Genomic DNA, 17,890 nt, shown 5'->3' with positions numbered 1-17,890 from the left:
TTTCCCACCGTTTCTTCCGGTTACAAGCTTTCTACCGGTGCATCCAGGTTGGAAACCGTATTTCTTCAGACGTGCTCAGAGGATTATCATTTCAACAGTATTTGCTGCGTTCACGGGGCAGGTAGCCATGCAAGTAAGCCCTCGCTGCTGTATCCGTTAGCGAGGCTTCTCCTAACGTTGTCATAGAATGCGTCTGATCCCCCGCTTCACAATCACCACTCGTGGGATTGGCCTTATTGCATTATGTCTTCGACCTTTAAAGACTGGAGGGGGGCGATGTTGACAACTGACTCAATTTCATGAAAGGCGGATGTTCGCACTCCTGCACTCCACATTTCGTGTCTGTTTCGGGGAAAAAATTGCTGTAGCGTGGCCGACCTTCGCAGAGAGCGTGGTAGAGACGTAGCAGCGAGCACGCTGTGCATCCGTCAGTTAGAAAACATTCAGAATATGTTGACAAAGGATGAGAACTTTACTTTCAAACTGGGAATGTGTGGTGTCCATGCGAACAATCTGTCAAATGTGACACCGACAATTCTGTGATTTGCGAGGTATAGTATTGGGATCCCCACTACACTGCGGTCGCACCGTGTAACGTCTCCCTGCGTGGAAGTGAAGGCGACTGATTTTGTAGCGGACATTTCGAGTCCACGCACCTTCAGGAAGGCTGAGATCGAATCGATTCCCTGTTGAAGTCTCATACGGATATTTATGGGTGGCGCTTGCGTCAGAGGAGACACGGATAAAGCGGTGTGGCCAGCCCTTACCCGCTGTGATAGGGGTTACGAACACAGCTGGCACCTCAGGGTGCGCGCATGCTGATGCGGTTCAGTAGGTAGCCCACAGGCCAGACTCTTCGGGCGGTCGGAATCAGGGCACACATGACAAACACCTTACACTTGCACTGAGGGAAGGAAGCGATGGCAACAGGGCATAACACTGTTTAGGTATACGTAAATGGTGACATACTTTGTGAGGAACGTAAGGAATGGCAAATTGGTTTGTCCTTTTATGTGGGCGTGGAGTGGCGCTGGGTTGTAATTGGATGTGTTTCGTGGCGTTGTCACTGTGGGCTGGACTGAGAAGACGTTTATTTGTCTTTTTTGAGCGGTTGGGCGGAACCCCACAGGGGTCTTGTGGCCCGTGGTACAGCTCCCCATGGGGTCAACATTGGTGTTTCTAGACTGTGGCCAACTCCGCGGCTGAGAGGGAGTGGCACCGGTATGTGGAAAACTGATATGAGCCCTTCTACGTCTGCAATGCGTGCCGAGGATATTTGGGGTCCATTCTAGCAAGACCCACCTCTTGCTGAAAGTCCAGGAAGCTGAGATTGCTTTTTCAGCGAAGGCAGTGGTTAGTGCTTCAGTTGTTATGTAGGTGAGGTGAAAACCACCACGTGGGCGGTTTACTTTCGTGCAATAATTCAGGAGGCAGACATGGTGGTGGTTTTTTTACTGGGGAGCGGGTCTTCACTGGTTCCGGCTTTTGGGTTGGGGAGATGCTTTGTGCATGGGAGGGGTAACGGTAGTTGCTTCTCGCCATTTCTTGGAACACAGAAATGATTGCGTCATCAGGGCCGCAAGTGTTCCCGCTGAGGGGGTTTATTGTCAGTCTGGTTTGCACATACGTATTAGCAAGTCTAGGTCGTTTATCGTGTGGCGAGCAGGGGATCATTCTACGCGTCGCTAGAACTTAACCTATAAAGGAAGCCTAGCGTTGACGGGGTGGTGACTAATTTGGGGATTTGACAAAATGGGTTCGCCTGCTGAGAATGGGCTCACCGGAATGTTAAATGGCTCTTGGGAATGTTCAAAAAACCGCTTTTGAAAATAAACCGTCCAGCTCATGAATCAGATCCAGAAATATTGAGCCAACGTGAGACTTGTTTGGCTGCATAAGCCACTCACTGGTCAGCCTGTATATTAGGGGATAGTTGATGTATGTTGTTGCTGCACGAAGTACACGAATTACGTCGTCTATAGAACAGCAAGAGTCTGCAGATAACCAGGAGGCTAGTCGTTTGCAGCTTGACAGTGAACTGATCAACAACTCGACGTGAAAGACAGGTGCTAATCGACCAGATTTAGGGGAAATCTCCAAGGAGGAGTCAGTGGTATAGCTTTCCTTTGTAGCAGTATGACTGCATTGAGGAGGATGACAAAGTTTTCTTCGCAGGTATTATGTTTGCTCTAAACACAATGACCACACGTCAGGGCAAAGCAAAAGGGCTTGTCCGGTCCTTTAGAGGTGCTTATCGTTTTTATCACAAAAATGTTGTTGTGAGGTAAACTCCAGCGCGTCAAGAAACGCACTGCGGTTATATTATGTTTCAGCATATTCTGCTCAAAAGTGCCGGTATTTAGCTTAAAATGGTATCCTCACGTTTATTGCAGCAGATATGGAAAATGTTTATTATAATGTCTCTTTCGATATGTACATCACTCCACTTTTGCCGCAAAATAAATCGTTGTAATCGCTTGCAACGCCAGAAGAGAACACTCAGGGTATCACAGAAAACCTCTCGCTACTATTAAAGCGTATTACAGGTGAGAATAGAAGGGGACTGCTATAAAAGGTCATTGCTAACGGCAGCAAAGGATCACTTGGTGCGTCCTTACGACTCGCGAAGAAAATACCCTGAAGTAGAACAAGGGAAATCAAAATGTTTCAATGCCAACGCACTGCTGGCGTAGTAGTAGTACAATATATAGACAGAAAACAATTATTACCTCACATATCGTTCCTGTTTGGAAGTATCCCATCCTATTCATCCAGGTTTCCGTCCATCCGCAGTAATAATTGCAGTTCGGGACACGACAGCCCTACAAGAAGAAAGTTTTTTTTAAGTTTAACGACGCCGCAACATGGATTGACCTCACATCCCTGTCCCGGGCCACTGCCTTCAACATTGCTATTTATTTTGTAAGAGACGCCTAGTACCAAACTGACCCCGTCGACATCACTTTTAAGGGGTGCTGGTGGTGAAACTTTATTTTCAAGAAAGGTCCTCAAGGACACCTGACAGGTGTCAAAGTGTACAGCAGAGGGCATCTCCCACTTCTGGACGGGGAGCCCGTGACTCTCCACCGCTACGAAGGCCTTCTTTTCGCTGCTCCTGAAAGCCCTGTCGCACTTGACCTTATCCAGTGAGAGAGAGAAGGCTCTTTATTAGAGGAGAAAGCCGAGATCTTTGCCGGAATTTCGACACCGACATGCTACTCGGCGGGGGAAGGGGAACGGCGGTGCCTGTTCAACACACGGCGGTGCCTGTTCAACACTCAGCGGCGCCACTGCAAGTTATCGACATCGTTCATTGGACCGGGCGGTCAACGACATTTCAAGCACCGCTATAAAGCCTGCGCACCAGGAAAGGACCATCACTGGCAGTAGCGGCAGTGGCAGCAGTTCGTCAAAGCTAACCCGCTCACTTCGTGTGTCGCAGGTCCCTTCAAGAAGCACCGCTGCGTCACGGAACTATCCGACGGCTGCTGATAGTCTTTCGTCAGACACACGGCGGTGCCTGTTCAACACTCAGCGGCGCCACTGCAAGTTATCGACATCGTTCATTGGACCGGGCGGTCAACGACATTTCAAGCACCGCTATAAAGCCTGCGCACCAGGAAAGGACCATCACTGGCAGTAGCGGCAGTGGCAGCAGTTCGTCAAAGCTAACCCGCTCACTTCGTGTGTCGCAGGTCAGTAACGAATTCCCGCAAATGGCCTCTGTAGTTGTTTTGTGAGCTGCTTCTGTCGCTGCTGCCTTTCATCGCATTTTATCGTATCTTGTGGGTGTGGTTAGCTGATTGAGCCATTAACTGTGACGTTGGCCAAACCAGACTCAGACGATGACGAAAACAAGCATTGCCGATGTTAAGCGTGAGCTGGAAGATGAGATAAAAAATTGTAGGAAGGAATTAGAAGCCCAAATTGAAGAACTTCGAAACAGTGTGAAATTCATCAGTGATGAGTTTGACAAAAACAAAGCTGAACTCGGCGCTGTAAAAGCAGAAAATAAGAAATTGCGGGACGAGAACCAATCCCTTAAGTCTAAGTGTGAAGTTCTCACCGCTCAGTTGTCAGGTACCGAGCACCGCGTAAGAGAATGTGAGCAGTACTCTCGTAACGCGAACGTGGAAATCAAAGGTGTGCCGATTTGTAAGGAAGAAAGCCTTCCAGAGCTGATGGCTAAAATTGGTGACAAGATAGGTGAGCCGATTTCCACGTCGGACATTGAAATGTGCCATCGCGTGCCTGTCCCTAAAACACCGAACCAGCAGAACATCATTGTCCAGTTTGCTCGGCGCACAAAGCGCGACGCAATCCTCGATAAGGCCCGCAAGGCGAAAATTCTCGGCACTGATCTTGGTCTTACCGGAGCTAATCCGGTGTTCATTAACGAACACCTATGCCCGGAACTAAAGAGGCTTCTCGGTCAGGCAATATCTCGGAAACGCGAAGTTGGGTGGCGGTTTGTGTGGGTGCGCAACGGCCATATACTCGCACGACGAGCTGAGAACACGCCTGTGCTCAGAATCACTCGTGCGTCAGATGTTGCGAGGATGACATAAGGGTCCTGTACGCAAGTTAACTACAGTCTCAAGGTCTTTTTTTTTTCAGTATGTTTGGTTGTAGTGTTAGTTTGGCTGAAAGTTTCCACATAGCAATTGCACTACCACTCAGAGTTAACAATTTTATGTTGATGAAAGCAGGAAAAATGTTAATCAGAACCTGTAAGTGTACAACAATAAGCTATTGGTCAGCTATAACGATGTTCCATCAACACAGATATAGTATGTTGGTTTGTCGACTTCGGCATCGTGTAATATCTGATCTTCAATGCAGGCGTCGGCCTATTGAACAGGCTGAGTGTGCGCAGTGTGTTACGTATTTCAATGCTTCACTTCGCCTTGTAGTTGTTTGTTTCTTCTTTTGTATCGCTGCTCCACTTGAACGGCTCTATCTGAAGTGATAGCCCCACACGACCTTGCCTGCCCTAAAGACGGCAGACACCTCAGTTTTTTTCATTGCAACGTCCAATCCGCCAGGAACAAACATGAGTGTATAACTGCGCTTCTCAATGATTTTTCGTTTAATTTTCATGTCATCATGATAACCGAAACGTGGTATACTTGTGACGATGAAGTTCTTGTACTACCGGGTTATAGATCTTTTTTCTTAAATAGGCAAGGAAAGCGAGGTGGAGGAGTGCTTCAGCTAATAAAAAGTGAACTTTCGGTGAATTTGCTGCCTACCTTTACAGTATCTTCAGTAAACTACGAAGTGCTATCTGTAACGTGCGGTGACTACATCTTTACAGTTATATATAGGCCACCATCTGGTAATCTGACTAGCTTTTTTTCTTTTTTAGAAAATTTATTGTGTTTTGCGAACGATAATAAACTCAGAATGGTCATTGATGGTGACCTTAACTGTAACTTGTTAGAAGTTAATACAACGACTAATGAACTTTTATTACTGCTAGAATCAAATAATTTTAAGAATGTAATTTCTGAACCTACGCGCATTACGCTGGAAGCTGAAACTCTTTTAGATCTCTTTATTACACAGGCTGAGGTACAAAATATAAAAGCCGGAGTTATCGAAAATACCGTTAGTGACCATCTTCCGATTTATATGTTTCTAAAGGCTAATCCCCAATGCAAGAAGATTTATTCATCCTCTACAGTTCTGATTGAGGACATCACTGATACTACCCTGAATACTTTCAGGGAACGAATTACTTTATTAAACTGGCATGATGTATTAACCTCGCACAACGCAAATGAAGCCTACAATATTTTTATTGACAAATTTACTTGTGCCTATAAAGAGTGCTTTAAATTAAAAAAACGTGTGAAATTTTAGAAAATACGTAAACCTTGGGTCACCGCAGAATGCCTCGAGATGATCCGTAAGAAGAACTTCTTGTACGCGCAATTTATAAAACTCCGGAAGCCAGAAGATTTTAAATGTTTTAAAAAATACAGAAACCTTGTAACTAAAGCGTTGCGAAATGCAAAGCGGGACTACTTCACGAACCTACTGAATGAGGTCACTGTGAGACATCCCGATAAAACATGGCGTTCACTAAACACACTTTTAAACCGCTCGCGAACGTGCAACGAGATAACCCAAATCGAACACAACAGTGCTGTTCTTAGTGGCGTACATCTGGCAGATGAGTTCAACTCTTATTTTACTAACCTAGTTAAAAGTAACCATGACGAATCTATCAGGCAGTTTCTGACGACGCCTAATGAAAATAGCGTATTTTTGAGCCCAACGACGCAACACGAAATTTTCGCAGTTTTTATTTCGCTGAGCAACTCGAGGTCCAGGGATGTTGATGGCATTTGCATAAGACCAATAAAGTACGTTCTTGACTGTATTTTACCAGCATTGGAGCATATTTATAACCTATGCTTGCACTCTGGGGTGTTTCCAGACAAAATGAAACGGGCTAAAGTGGTAGTTATATACAAATCTGGAGATAAAAACAATTTCTCAAACTACCGTCCGATTTCTATACTTCCTGCATTTTCAAAAGCTCTAGAAAAGATTATATCAATACGAATCAATTCTTTCTGTGACAAGAATAATATATTATCAACTCAGCAGTTTGGCTTTAGGAAGGGTAGATCGACAGAGCTAGCACTACAACCACAAAAAGACATTATCCTACAATCATTCGAAGATAAGAAACTAACCATGGGTATTTTCGTTGATTTCTCAAAAGCATTTGATTCTCTTAATCACCATTCACTATTATTAAAACTTGAACACTATGGTTTCCGCGGTGTTGCCTTGGCATTATTCAGATCATACCTTGACAATAGGGAACAGTGTGTTTTGATCAATGAATGTATGTCTAAATTTATGAAACTAACCGCTGGCGTTCCTCAGGGTAGTACACTCGGGCCACTACTTTTTAATCTATATGTCAATGATGTCGTAAACATAACTACTGAAGCTACATTTATTATCTATGCCGATGATACGAGCATCTTTATACAATCTAAAGATCCGCATGAACTTTGCCAAATGGCGAACGCTACATTGGACAATCTAAATATATGGAGTGCGGCTAATTCACTTAAAATAAATACCACGAAAACCAAAGCAGTTGTGTTTACCCCCTCCCAGAAGCGTTTATATTATCAGTTTCGCGTTCGAATTGGCTTAAACAACATCGAAGTAGTGTCAGAAATTAAAACACTTGGGGTAATCTTTAATCAGAATATGTCTTGGACTTCGCATGTGAACCGAGTGCTCAGTTCTCTGGCTAAGATCTCAGGCGCTCTTTGCAGAGTCCGTTATGTTTTACCTGAGAAATTTAAATTATTAGTTTTCAAAGCTCTTTTTTGCTCCCAGATAAATTATTGTACCTTGGTCTGGGGAACTACCTCAAAACAAAATATAAATAGGATATACTCAGCCCAAAAAAAGTCCCTCCGACACATAGCAAACCTAAGCTATCATTCACCCGTTGACCATCTTTTCCATTCCTATAAGGTTTTACCGTTTACTTCTTCATACAATTTCAATTTACTCATCAGGTACAAAACAGCCTCAAGCATAATAACACAACATTTTTATCTCTATCCAGTTTGCAGAGTGTCCCTGAAACCGGGTATTCTTTTCGAAATAATGATAATTGGGTGATTCCGTTTTGTAAGACCAACCACGGCCTGGATATGGTTAACAACCGTGTACCACGAATTTTAAATGAATTCGCCTCCAAAGGAATTAATTTACTTAGTATTACACCTACTCAACTGAAACTTTATTACCTTCACAATCATTTGTAAACACCGCGTTTTTTTTTTCTTCCTTTCTTTGAATTGCTATGCATTGTTTCATTTGTAATTGCCATTGTGCGTTTGTAACGTGATCCCAATGTTTTGCAGTTCTTTTTCCCTATATTCTGTGTGCTGTAGAATCCTGCACTTTTTTTCCACCGAAATCCTACAAAGTTGTAACTATGTACTAGATGAGTCTTTCTTTTTCTTTTATCCTTCTTTACATTGCACTGCAAATGTCCAGTGTCTTGATTTTGTTTGTGAACGTGAAAAGCATGATAAAAAAAAAACTTTTTTTTCCAGTGTAATTTTTTTTTTTTTGCCTGGTGTTGTATTTTTTACCTGCAAATAAGAAACTCCGGAATTGTTCGCTATGTGCCCCACTGCTTTGTAAAGGGAGTTGGGTCCCTGTCAAGCTGGCTGCGTCCAGCTTTTTGCCCTCCTTCCTGCATTTTCTGTTGTTGTTGTTACGAAAATGCAAAATAAACGAACGAATGAATGAATGAATGAAAGGGGAAAAGCAAATGCCCGACAGATTAGAGGGTAGAAGAAAGAGAAAGAAAGAGAAAAAAAATGATAGAAAATAACAGAAAGATGACGTTCAGTTCATGTAAGTAGTGTGGTTGAAGAGTACTTTTTTTCTCTAAATCACTGCAATGACGCCAATTGTGTCCAGATAGGCGAACAACGCCGCCAGTACTTTGGTTGAGCTGGTGGGGATGACCATGGACCACGGAGTGCTTTCAAAGTAATTGGTCCTGGGCTGATGTGCCCTGGTTCCTGCACAAGACTGCACCTTGCGTTTATATATGCGGGGTATTCCAACAACAGATGCTCCATGGTTTCCAGCGATCCGCAGTTGTCGCAGTAAGGAGTTTTGGTGACACCATGCCGAAAAAGGTACGACTTGGTAAGCGCTGCGTTGAGATAAAGTCGGTGGTACAGCGTCTATAATCGGCGCGGAAGTACCTCTGGCAGCCTCATCTTGAGTTCAGGGTCTATGTAGCGCAGGAAGGCATGGTTGTGCTCCGGAAGGGACCAGAGACGGTTCTGTTCAATTAAAACGAGCGCCTTCGCCATGGTTGTGGCATGACGCTTAATGAAGAAAATCTTCCTCACTTTGCGCATTTCCAGGCCACGGCGAGCAGCTTCATCCGCCTTCTCATTTCCTAGAACACCATAGTTATCAGGAAGGCACTGAAAGGCTATATGGGGTCCAGCGTCATTGGCAAGGTGGTGCAAGTATGTGATGTCACGAGGGACATATTCATGCATGGTGAAGCAGTCGCTGCGTTGCAGGCCTTGGAGAGCCGCCTTTGAGTCCGTGAAAACCGCCCATTGCTTTGACCGCTGGCGTAAAATGTAGCGCATAGCATCCTTGATGGCGTGAAGCTCGGCGGTCATAGATGATGTCGCACGCTCAAGGCGATAGGAAAATGTGTGGCCAGTATAGCCAATAAATATTCCGGTGGAACTGCGCTCAGATGTGCAGGAGCCACCTGTGAAGATGCGGTTTGAGTCGGAGTACAGCCGGCTGATATGATGAAATGTTTATTGTAGGAGTCCACTTTGAGGCATGCTCTTTTTGGAGTCAATTCCGGTGATGCTGCATCTGATTTGTAGGGGCAAAAGGGTCCAGGGTTGAAAATTATATGGCATTGCTTCTGGTGCCTGGGAGGGAGCGCCAATATTTAATGTCCTGAGTGCTTGCCCGAAACTCGAATTACCATTTTCAACCATGCGTGTTAGCGTATGGCTTTTGGCGTGCAGCCGATGGCGCAGATGAATTCTCACAGTTTCCTGGAGTCGAATCACGTCCAAAGGCAGACAGCCAGCTTTAGCGATCGTACCTAAGCGGGACGACCCTTTCGGGAGGCCGAGGCAGATGCGGAGGCAGTTGCTTCTGGCCGCATCTAGCTGCTGTCTGCTTGTTGGCGGAAGCTTCTGAAAGACAGGGAGGCTATAACGCAGTGAACCGTCCACATAGGCTTTGCAGAGCAGTATCATAGAGCGACAGGCACTGCCCCAGCGACTGCCAGCGAGATACCCGAGGATTTTTAACATTGCGGTTATTTTTGTTTGTAGTTTCTTCACTTCCGGAGCCGGGGAAAGATTTCGGTCTATTCATATTCCGACGAACCTTTGGGTTCGCACGTATTGTAGGGTGCGGCCTGCGAGAACCAGTGGATATCGCTTGATGTGCTTGCGAGTAAAAGCAATGGCGACACTTTTCTCGGAAGACAGGTGAAGTCCTCTGCGGGAAAGATACGCAGGTATTTTAGCGAGAGCTTTCTGTAGCCTTTGCTGCGTGGTACGACGTGACCGCGATGCACTCCAGATGCAGATGTCGTCCGCATAAAGTGTGATGTGGACGCCAGGTGGGAGTGCTCGCTTTAGATAGATAAGAGTAAGGTTGAATGGCAGAGGGCTCAAGACGGCTCCTTGAGGTGCTCCTTTTTGTATAGTATAGTAGGAAGTTGGGCCTCCCGGCGTGGGCATGCAAAGGTGTCGCCCTTGTAGGTAACTTCAGATCGAAACGTAAAGTTTGGCACCAAACCCAAGAGCAGCAAGGGATGTCAGAATGGCATCATGAAAAACGGAATCAAATGCCGATTTGATGTCTAAAAATACGGCAATAGGAACGTGTACATTATGCAGTTCTTCCAGAGATGAAACTAGTGTAATCACGTTGTCAATGGCTGCTCTATTTTCGCGAAAGCCATTCATATGAGGCAGATAGAGTTTTTTGCTCTCAAGGTACCAGACCATTCTTCTGAATACCACTTTCTCCATAACTTTGCTGACACAGCTCAGCAAAGTTATTGGTCGGAATGAGTCATTCGTCGTTGGTGGCTTACCGGGTTTTAGGATGGCCACTACCTTAGCTAGCTTCCATTGGGAAAGTACTGTGCCGCGGAGCCAGATTGAATTATAATATTCTAGCTGTCGAGTGGTGGGACAGGTGAGAAATGGCCTCGTAGGTTATTTCGTATTGACCCGGTGAAGAACGTTTGCTGGCATTACAAATAGCTCCGTTGAGTTCGTGTATGGAAAAAGGAAGGTCGCTGGCGGGGCAAGCTGCAAGCGGGACTTCGGAGGGCGCAGTGTGGGGCGTGTCGGCGGTACTGATCTCGTAGTCAGTAACCTACAATACTCTTCAGCCACCTCTTTCGGAGAAGTGTGGTCATGCAACGATAGCTCTCGGAATGGGTACAGCAGCTGAACGTTGCTGCCCATTCCCTTAACGACGCGCCAAATTCGCGATAGAGGCTTGCGAACGTCCAGTTTTGAGCAGAATTCCCGCCATCGCTGTCTGCTCAACTTTCCCAAGTGGCGTCGTACCTGCCTCTGTATTCTCTGAGCCTCTCGAACGTCTTATGATTTCTTTGTGCGTCGTGCCTTTTGTTCCGCACGCCTGCGAAGGGCTCGTAATCTTCCATAGTCTGGGTCTGTCTTCACGTGGAGACGCTTGAATGCGGATCGGGAGGACTCCTGAAGGCTGTTGGTCATCGTTGGAATGAGGTCATCGTCTGGAGTTGCCGCTGTAACTACAAGATTTACGCGGGCTTTGTAGGCTTCCGATTCCGTGAGTTTAATCCTCATCCCGCATCGACGCACAGCCGCATTTGGATAGAATATGAGAACGGGATAGTGATCGCTCCCTCTCGTTTCTAAATCTGTTCTCCAAGCAAATTTTCGTACGAAATGACTTGACACAAACCAAATATCAATGCAGCAGCTGATTGATGCACTTTTCAGGTACGCAACACTGCCGTCATTCAGTGGCTCTATACAATATTTCATCATCATCTCGGCGAGTCCTGCTCCGCGAGAATTTGATTGTGCGCTCCCCCAAATTTCGTTGTGTGCGTTGAGATCACCGCATATCAGGTGTGGCGGAGGAGTGCTGGTGATGATACCTTCCAGCCTGGAATCACCAAAGGCAGTCCCTGGATCTAGGTAGGCAGCAATTAGTGTGAATGTTTGAGTGCCAATTATACTCCTTGAGCGGTAAGGGAATGGGGGTTCAGTTCTCATTGAGGCCGTTTTTAAGAGAGCACACCTAAAACGCATAGGGATAGGTTCCTGATGACTTTTAAATGGGTTGTCTTGAAAACGACCTCAATAACAACTGAACCCCCATTTCCTTAGCGCTCTAGCCACTGGCCTTTCTTTCCGTAGAACGTGCAAGAATACAAACAACCCATAGGCTTTCCTCTTTGCATTTATCTGTGATTTACAGAGGCGCTGCAAGAATGGTTTATTTTAAGGCTTTGAGCAAACAATGTATGTTTTGCCTGGTAACTCGGGGTAAATAATTGCAGATATATTTTTTGTTATTGTTACATGTCGTTTTGAAAATAAGCGCCTCGAAAGAACATGCGAACTGTAAACTTTATCGCCTAATATGTCACGATTTATTACCCGCTACTGTACAAGAAACTGCTACCCGCTACTGTACTGTACTGTACGCGAATTTTTAAGTAATCTGAGAATTTCGAATCCCAAACAAGAAGCTTCTTTTGCTGTCAATAAGTACAAACCAGGCAGAATTCTTTACAACAAAGCCCCTTGATGGCAAACGCTTGAAAATGAGGCTCACTTTCTCGGAACCGTGAAGAAGCACTTAATAAATACAGAACCTAGAGTATGAATTCTTAGCCTTCAAAAAGAATTGATGCGTGCCACAAGTCATCCACTCAAAAGTGATGGAGACATAATTTTTCCGAAGGGTCAATAGAATTACGCTGCGATTATTATTTCATGAGCAGATGGGAATACTGATGTTGATGCCATGGAAAATCGTCACGTATTTATGTTGGAGGAGAACGTTTTTTTTTATATTGCCACCAACTTATCAAGGTACAGCCTAATAGTGGTGCCACCTTATTACCTGTGGGTCGTTCAACGTACTAGGTTTTTTTAGACTCACTGAATAAAATGCTGTTCTACTGTTCTGAACTTTCCTATCAGTTTGCTTACTTTTGCTCACAGTTTGGCTTCTTGTGGTGGTTGCAGTAGCGCAGGCTTCTTGTTCAAATACCGTAGTGCTCTAGACCCATTTGCTTGGACGACAGAGATGAAACCGAAGTTTTCCTAAAAATGCAGACTGGATTTGTGTGTGCACTGGGAGACTCGCCCCAAAAACGAAGGGAAACCATCTTAGCCAAATCTGCGTGCAAGGAATGGGGCTTGTAACAGCACATCTGTCGTAGCTGGCTGTACTGTGTGGTGCACAACGCGTAGCGCGTAACACGTTAAAAATACCAAGAAAATAACAAGCGCTAGTGCGGGCATTCCGCGTGGCGACGTCCGACGGTCCCAGGCTCGCGCAGTGGCTCTAGCAGAAAAAAAACTGGTGTCGCGTTGCCTAAAATGCAACAACGCCGCAGCTATGCAACAGCTGCTCCACGGAACCTCGACGCGACTCTAGGAACGCCGCGCGTGCATCGTGCACGTACGCGCCGCGCCTGCGCTTCAGCTGTCGTCAAGCGCTACCGCGCATGTAATGCTTGGCATGAGGAAAACGACGATAGCGCGAAAAGCGAAAACGCCCATGTGTTCGAGATTTCGGCGCACGTTACATATCCCAAGGTGGTCTAAATTGTGTAGTGGTCACCTGTGTACCGTCGGGGCGTTAAATTAGCCCATCAATCAATCAATACATCCATCCACCAATCAATCAATCAATCAATCAATCAATCAATCAATCAATCAATCAATCAATCAATCAATCAATCAATCAATCAATCAATCAATCAATCAATCAATCAATCAATCAATCAATCAATCAATCAATCAATCAATCAATCAATCAATCAATCAATTAAAACGACGATGTCGATGCATATGACAGTGAATACCACTAGCAGAGTACAAAGCGGATATGAAACATGTAAATAAACAATTTAAAACTTGTACAAATGCGTGGTGATGCATCTTTGAGTTCTCAAACAGAAAAAACTCTTGAAGCTTTGCTATGGTTCAAAGCCTTGCGCGGCTTAGTGCAAGCTTCTGCAGTTTTTTGAAGGTGTAGTGAAGGAAGAGGAGATGAAAACTGTATAAAAATGTAACATTAGGCGCTGATGTGCATAACCTGCCCTCGAACTTTTGCCGCAGGCGCCTAGGTTTCCTAGTAATATACACCCACCTGGAACGCTACTCTCCACTACAAAGAAATACTACCTCGCTATCCGAACACCATAGAAACTCTTACACTTCTTGTTCAAGATGAATCTTAACCACTTCGCGACTGAGAAAATTGACACATATCTATCTATCCAATCATCATGCAGCTACGAATTCTTGTAATAAAAAAGGCCAACATTAATTTAAACAACTTGCGTCTGAGCTAACGCTTTAATGTACGAGGTGAAGGCAACTGAAAGGAACAGTGACCTTAATTGTTTTTATTTTGTTCTTCTTGTATTGTGAGCCCGTAGTTTCCAAGAGAGCGGTGCGGGTGCCTTAGCACTTGTTGCGTGCGCTTTGATTGAGTATAGCTGGCATATTGTTAGGTGTGCCTGACCTCTCGATACAGAGTTGGGGGCGTTTGGTAAGTTTTAGTTTCGCTCAGAGACACTTAGGCCTGCGTCCTGTTAAGCGCAGGCACGCGATATATTGTGAACTGTGGGTTTCAATTTGTATGTGTGGCATGGTATACTGCTTCGCTGGCGCACCGTGTGTATTTCAAACTTCAGAGAAACGTTCCATGTGCGAGGTGATGAAAACAGGAAGCCGTCAATGCAAAGGGCTCAAACAAGGCATTGTCTTCGCCAGGTGCCCCCTCCCTTACGAGGATTAGGCGTGAGACATGTGATTGGCTCGTTATTTTGCGGTTAATTTAACCACATGAGATATACCAAAGAAAGGATTCAAAAAGATTAGGTGGCCTGTGTAGGCGCCCCAGGGGTTGAGTCTGGGTATTTGCAGGTGAACGTCATTTCGTGTGGAACCGGGCAAACGTAAGAAGTTAAATTGACCTGAATACCTCAGATGAACAACATGCAACTCCTGTTCTTGTTGCTACGTTCGGACTGTTCTGCTGACCAGATAATAAAGAAGTAAGTCGTTCTTTATCTGGTATTATAGTATACAAAATTTTACACTAAAAATGTACGCCCACGAAGTGGTAACAAATAAGTTCCTAACTTTGAATAGACGGTTGTCAAGTTCTGCTGACACATCGAGAAGTAAAAATATTACAGCTATCCTGATACGCTGATTAGGCAGAAAAGCTTGTCTGCATCATGACCCAATACGTTAGGTTAAAGTGTAATCCAGATACCCTAAAATAATTTAACATTTATCCATAATCTTTTCGAGAACAAATGGTTAATCTGCAAATTGAATAACTGTTTTTCATACGCGTTATACCATGTCATCGAAACGATACAGCTTTATGTTTATAAGCCTGCTATCAGCTCTGAATAACCCGCTGACTTTGCGTCCCCTGAAAGGTTGCGTCAGATTACATACATTTTGACGCTTGCGCGCAACGAAAAGAGGCTGGGGATATAGTTCATGATGTCTCATAACAGCTTTGTCGCGAGACCTTACAATCTTACGTGCTCCGGAGGTGAAGATAGTGGTTATTCCCGTTAAGGCCCTTATAGAGACGGTTAATGACTTTGTAGTGTTTAACGCGCCAACGCTTCAAAGGCGATGAAGCGCGGCGTAGTGGGGGGCTCCGGATTAATTTTGACCACCTGGGGATCTTTAACGTGCGCCGAAATCTCGAACACACCGCCATTTTTGCTTTTCACCGCCATCAGAAAATCAGCCGCCGCGGCCGGGAATCGAACCCGCGTCTATGCTTATAAGCGCGGGTCCTGTGTACATGGGCGCAGGGGAACACAGCCCACGCAAGTGCTACTATAGAGTTTTACTGCTTAGGCAACCAGCGTAGACAGCGATGGGTTGACACAAGGGTTATAGTGAAGTAGGACGGATTATTTTTATGGGAATATGTGAGCAATTTTAGAAAGTGTTGCAAAGCGGCTAATGTGGATACATAACTTGTTGCTGTGCTACTGTCGCGAACAGTGCAATAAAACAGTTTGAAATTGATGGGATTGAGAATAAAGTCGTGTCTGCATTATTGGGGTCAGGATCATTTGAGTAAGAACATGCTTACAGGATTTGGCCGTTCCGTGCAGTTTACGACAGTATTTGGCGGAATGCAAAAACCTGAAAACAAATCAAACAAAACACACATGTCAAGTACACTTCTGTAAACAATTCGGGTGACACAATGACATGTAATCGGGGGCCAACATAGCTACTGTATTCAGTCATTTTTAACGCCGCAGTTCCTACACGCAGGGCACACAGGAAGCGAAAGTGTAGGAGGACAAATGACTACAAAATATATTGAATAAACTTTGTAACCTAGGTGTTAATATTAAAAACTGCGGAAGACGATATAATTTCATTCGAGAGACAAAATAAAGGTGATGTGCAAAATGCTCTTTTATTTGGATGACCGTTTAGGTTGATTGCAGTATTTTTCTGTCAAGGTAAGAAAACCTATTGTCTACGTCACGCTAGAGGAGTTTGTCGTAATTTTGACTGCTGCCTTTCGCGTATATCTTCTAAACATGGCCGTACTACGAACCAAAAAGCTTTAGGAATCAACACAACGGAAAAGAGTTCCAACTCCCTCGGTTACAACAACAGGGAAATGAGGAACGCCTATGCTCTGTTTGCTTGCATTTTAACTGTACACATCCTACGGACTTGGTACTAAGAATATTGGTTAAGAGTACTAACCGGAATAAACAATGTCTTTGGCTTAAACTAAAATAAATGTTCCTTGTAATGTTAAGGACTTCAGACGAGTGTGAGTGCGGAAGCATTTCATTGTATTCATTCTACTCGATCTGATATGCCTAACGGTTGGTCTGTCATGATATTTTTCTCCTCTTTTATGGCGTCTTCGTCAGGCGAGGTAGTATGTGCGTCGTGTGATCTTCGTGTGGTCCCACTTGTAGTGGTGTCGGCCGGCGTAGGAGCTTGTGCAGCTTATCCCTGCCTCGTTCCTCGCATTGGGCCATGTTTGTATTCCCTTGCATCTTATGCTTAGGCATACTTCTGTGGGCAACTTCATTTTGCAGCTTCCGCTGATGTAGACGCTACAGAACACCTCGCAGTAGAAACAGCACACACACACAAACTCGCCCGGTGGTGTTGTGAGGTCTCATTAAGCGGAATTCACACGACGGAGAAATCCCGTCTTTCTGGCCCGCGGAGGCCGCTCACGCGATCACTTTTAGGCTCCGCTCCCCGGCTGGGAACGCCCGCGGATGATCCGGGAAAGCGAATGCCTCCGCAGGGAAAAAAACATGTTTTTGGCACTGCGCTCACGCGCTTTTAGCAGGAGAGTGAAGCTTCCTATACCAGGCATCGGACGCGATATTCACTCGCAGCCGTGTTTGGGGACGGTACTAAAAATGGCAGCTTATTTCAGACGCGCACTTTCAGACTCCTTCTTGAGGAGGAGTTAGAAGCCGAGCGTAGGGGGGAAGGGATACATTTGGGACACAAAAGCAAGGTGAATTGAGCGTGTGTAAGATATTCAGATGGCGACGGCGCTGCCTTCTTCCTGCTGCACAAATCGCTAATGATCAAGAGGGCAATTGTTGCATTCTGAATGATGAAGTTCTGCGCCTCCAGTTATTTTTATTCTAAGTACGGCAATGTTTTGGTTTACTAGTACACAAACTAGACAAGAATAATTAAGAGAGTTTTTAATGTTTTATGGCTTTAATGTACCATTCGTACCGTAAAAACACAACTTGAATATTTAAGCTTTTTGTCGCATACAAAAGTGTATGGCAGTAGCCCGAACGCTAATAACCAGGTATCAAGCCAGTGCATGTCTGTCCAAGTTCCGCGTAGTCGCTTCTGGTGAAATGGGGAGAGCACAGCCGGTAGCTGCTGTAGATCTGACGAAGTGGTAAAACAGCCAGGTCCCGCCTTCTCACAAAGTGGAGCGAAACGCGAGATGTGAAGCATCAACGTGTACATGTGTAGTATTCGGATTAGAATGGATACTGGCTGTATTTCTATTTTCAGGTACGCGTAAGATA

The 17,890-nt window shown here is 45.0% G+C and overlaps 1 long non-coding RNA gene across 1 annotated transcript in view; it reads right to left on the bottom strand.

Annotated features, from left to right (window-relative positions):
- Nucleotides 1-17,890, bottom strand: part of LOC144167296 (uncharacterized) — a 63,168-nt gene that overhangs the window by 25,943 nt on the left and 19,335 nt on the right. The window contains exons 2-3 of the long non-coding RNA XR_013321929.1: nucleotides 15,937-15,989; nucleotides 2,730-2,822 (exon numbers count right to left, since the gene is read on the bottom strand). This is a non-coding gene — a long non-coding RNA (uncharacterized LOC144167296). The remainder of the gene's footprint in view (nucleotides 1-2,729; nucleotides 2,823-15,936; nucleotides 15,990-17,890) is intronic.

This window comes from Haemaphysalis longicornis, unplaced genomic scaffold (genome assembly GCF_048455015.1).
Source record: "Haemaphysalis longicornis isolate Haplotype H1 unplaced genomic scaffold, Haemaphysalis longicornis Haplotype H1 scaffold_2, whole genome shotgun sequence".
NCBI lineage: Eukaryota > Metazoa > Arthropoda > Arachnida > Ixodida > Ixodidae > Haemaphysalis > Haemaphysalis longicornis.
This window is presented reverse-complemented; position numbering and strand designations above follow the sequence as displayed.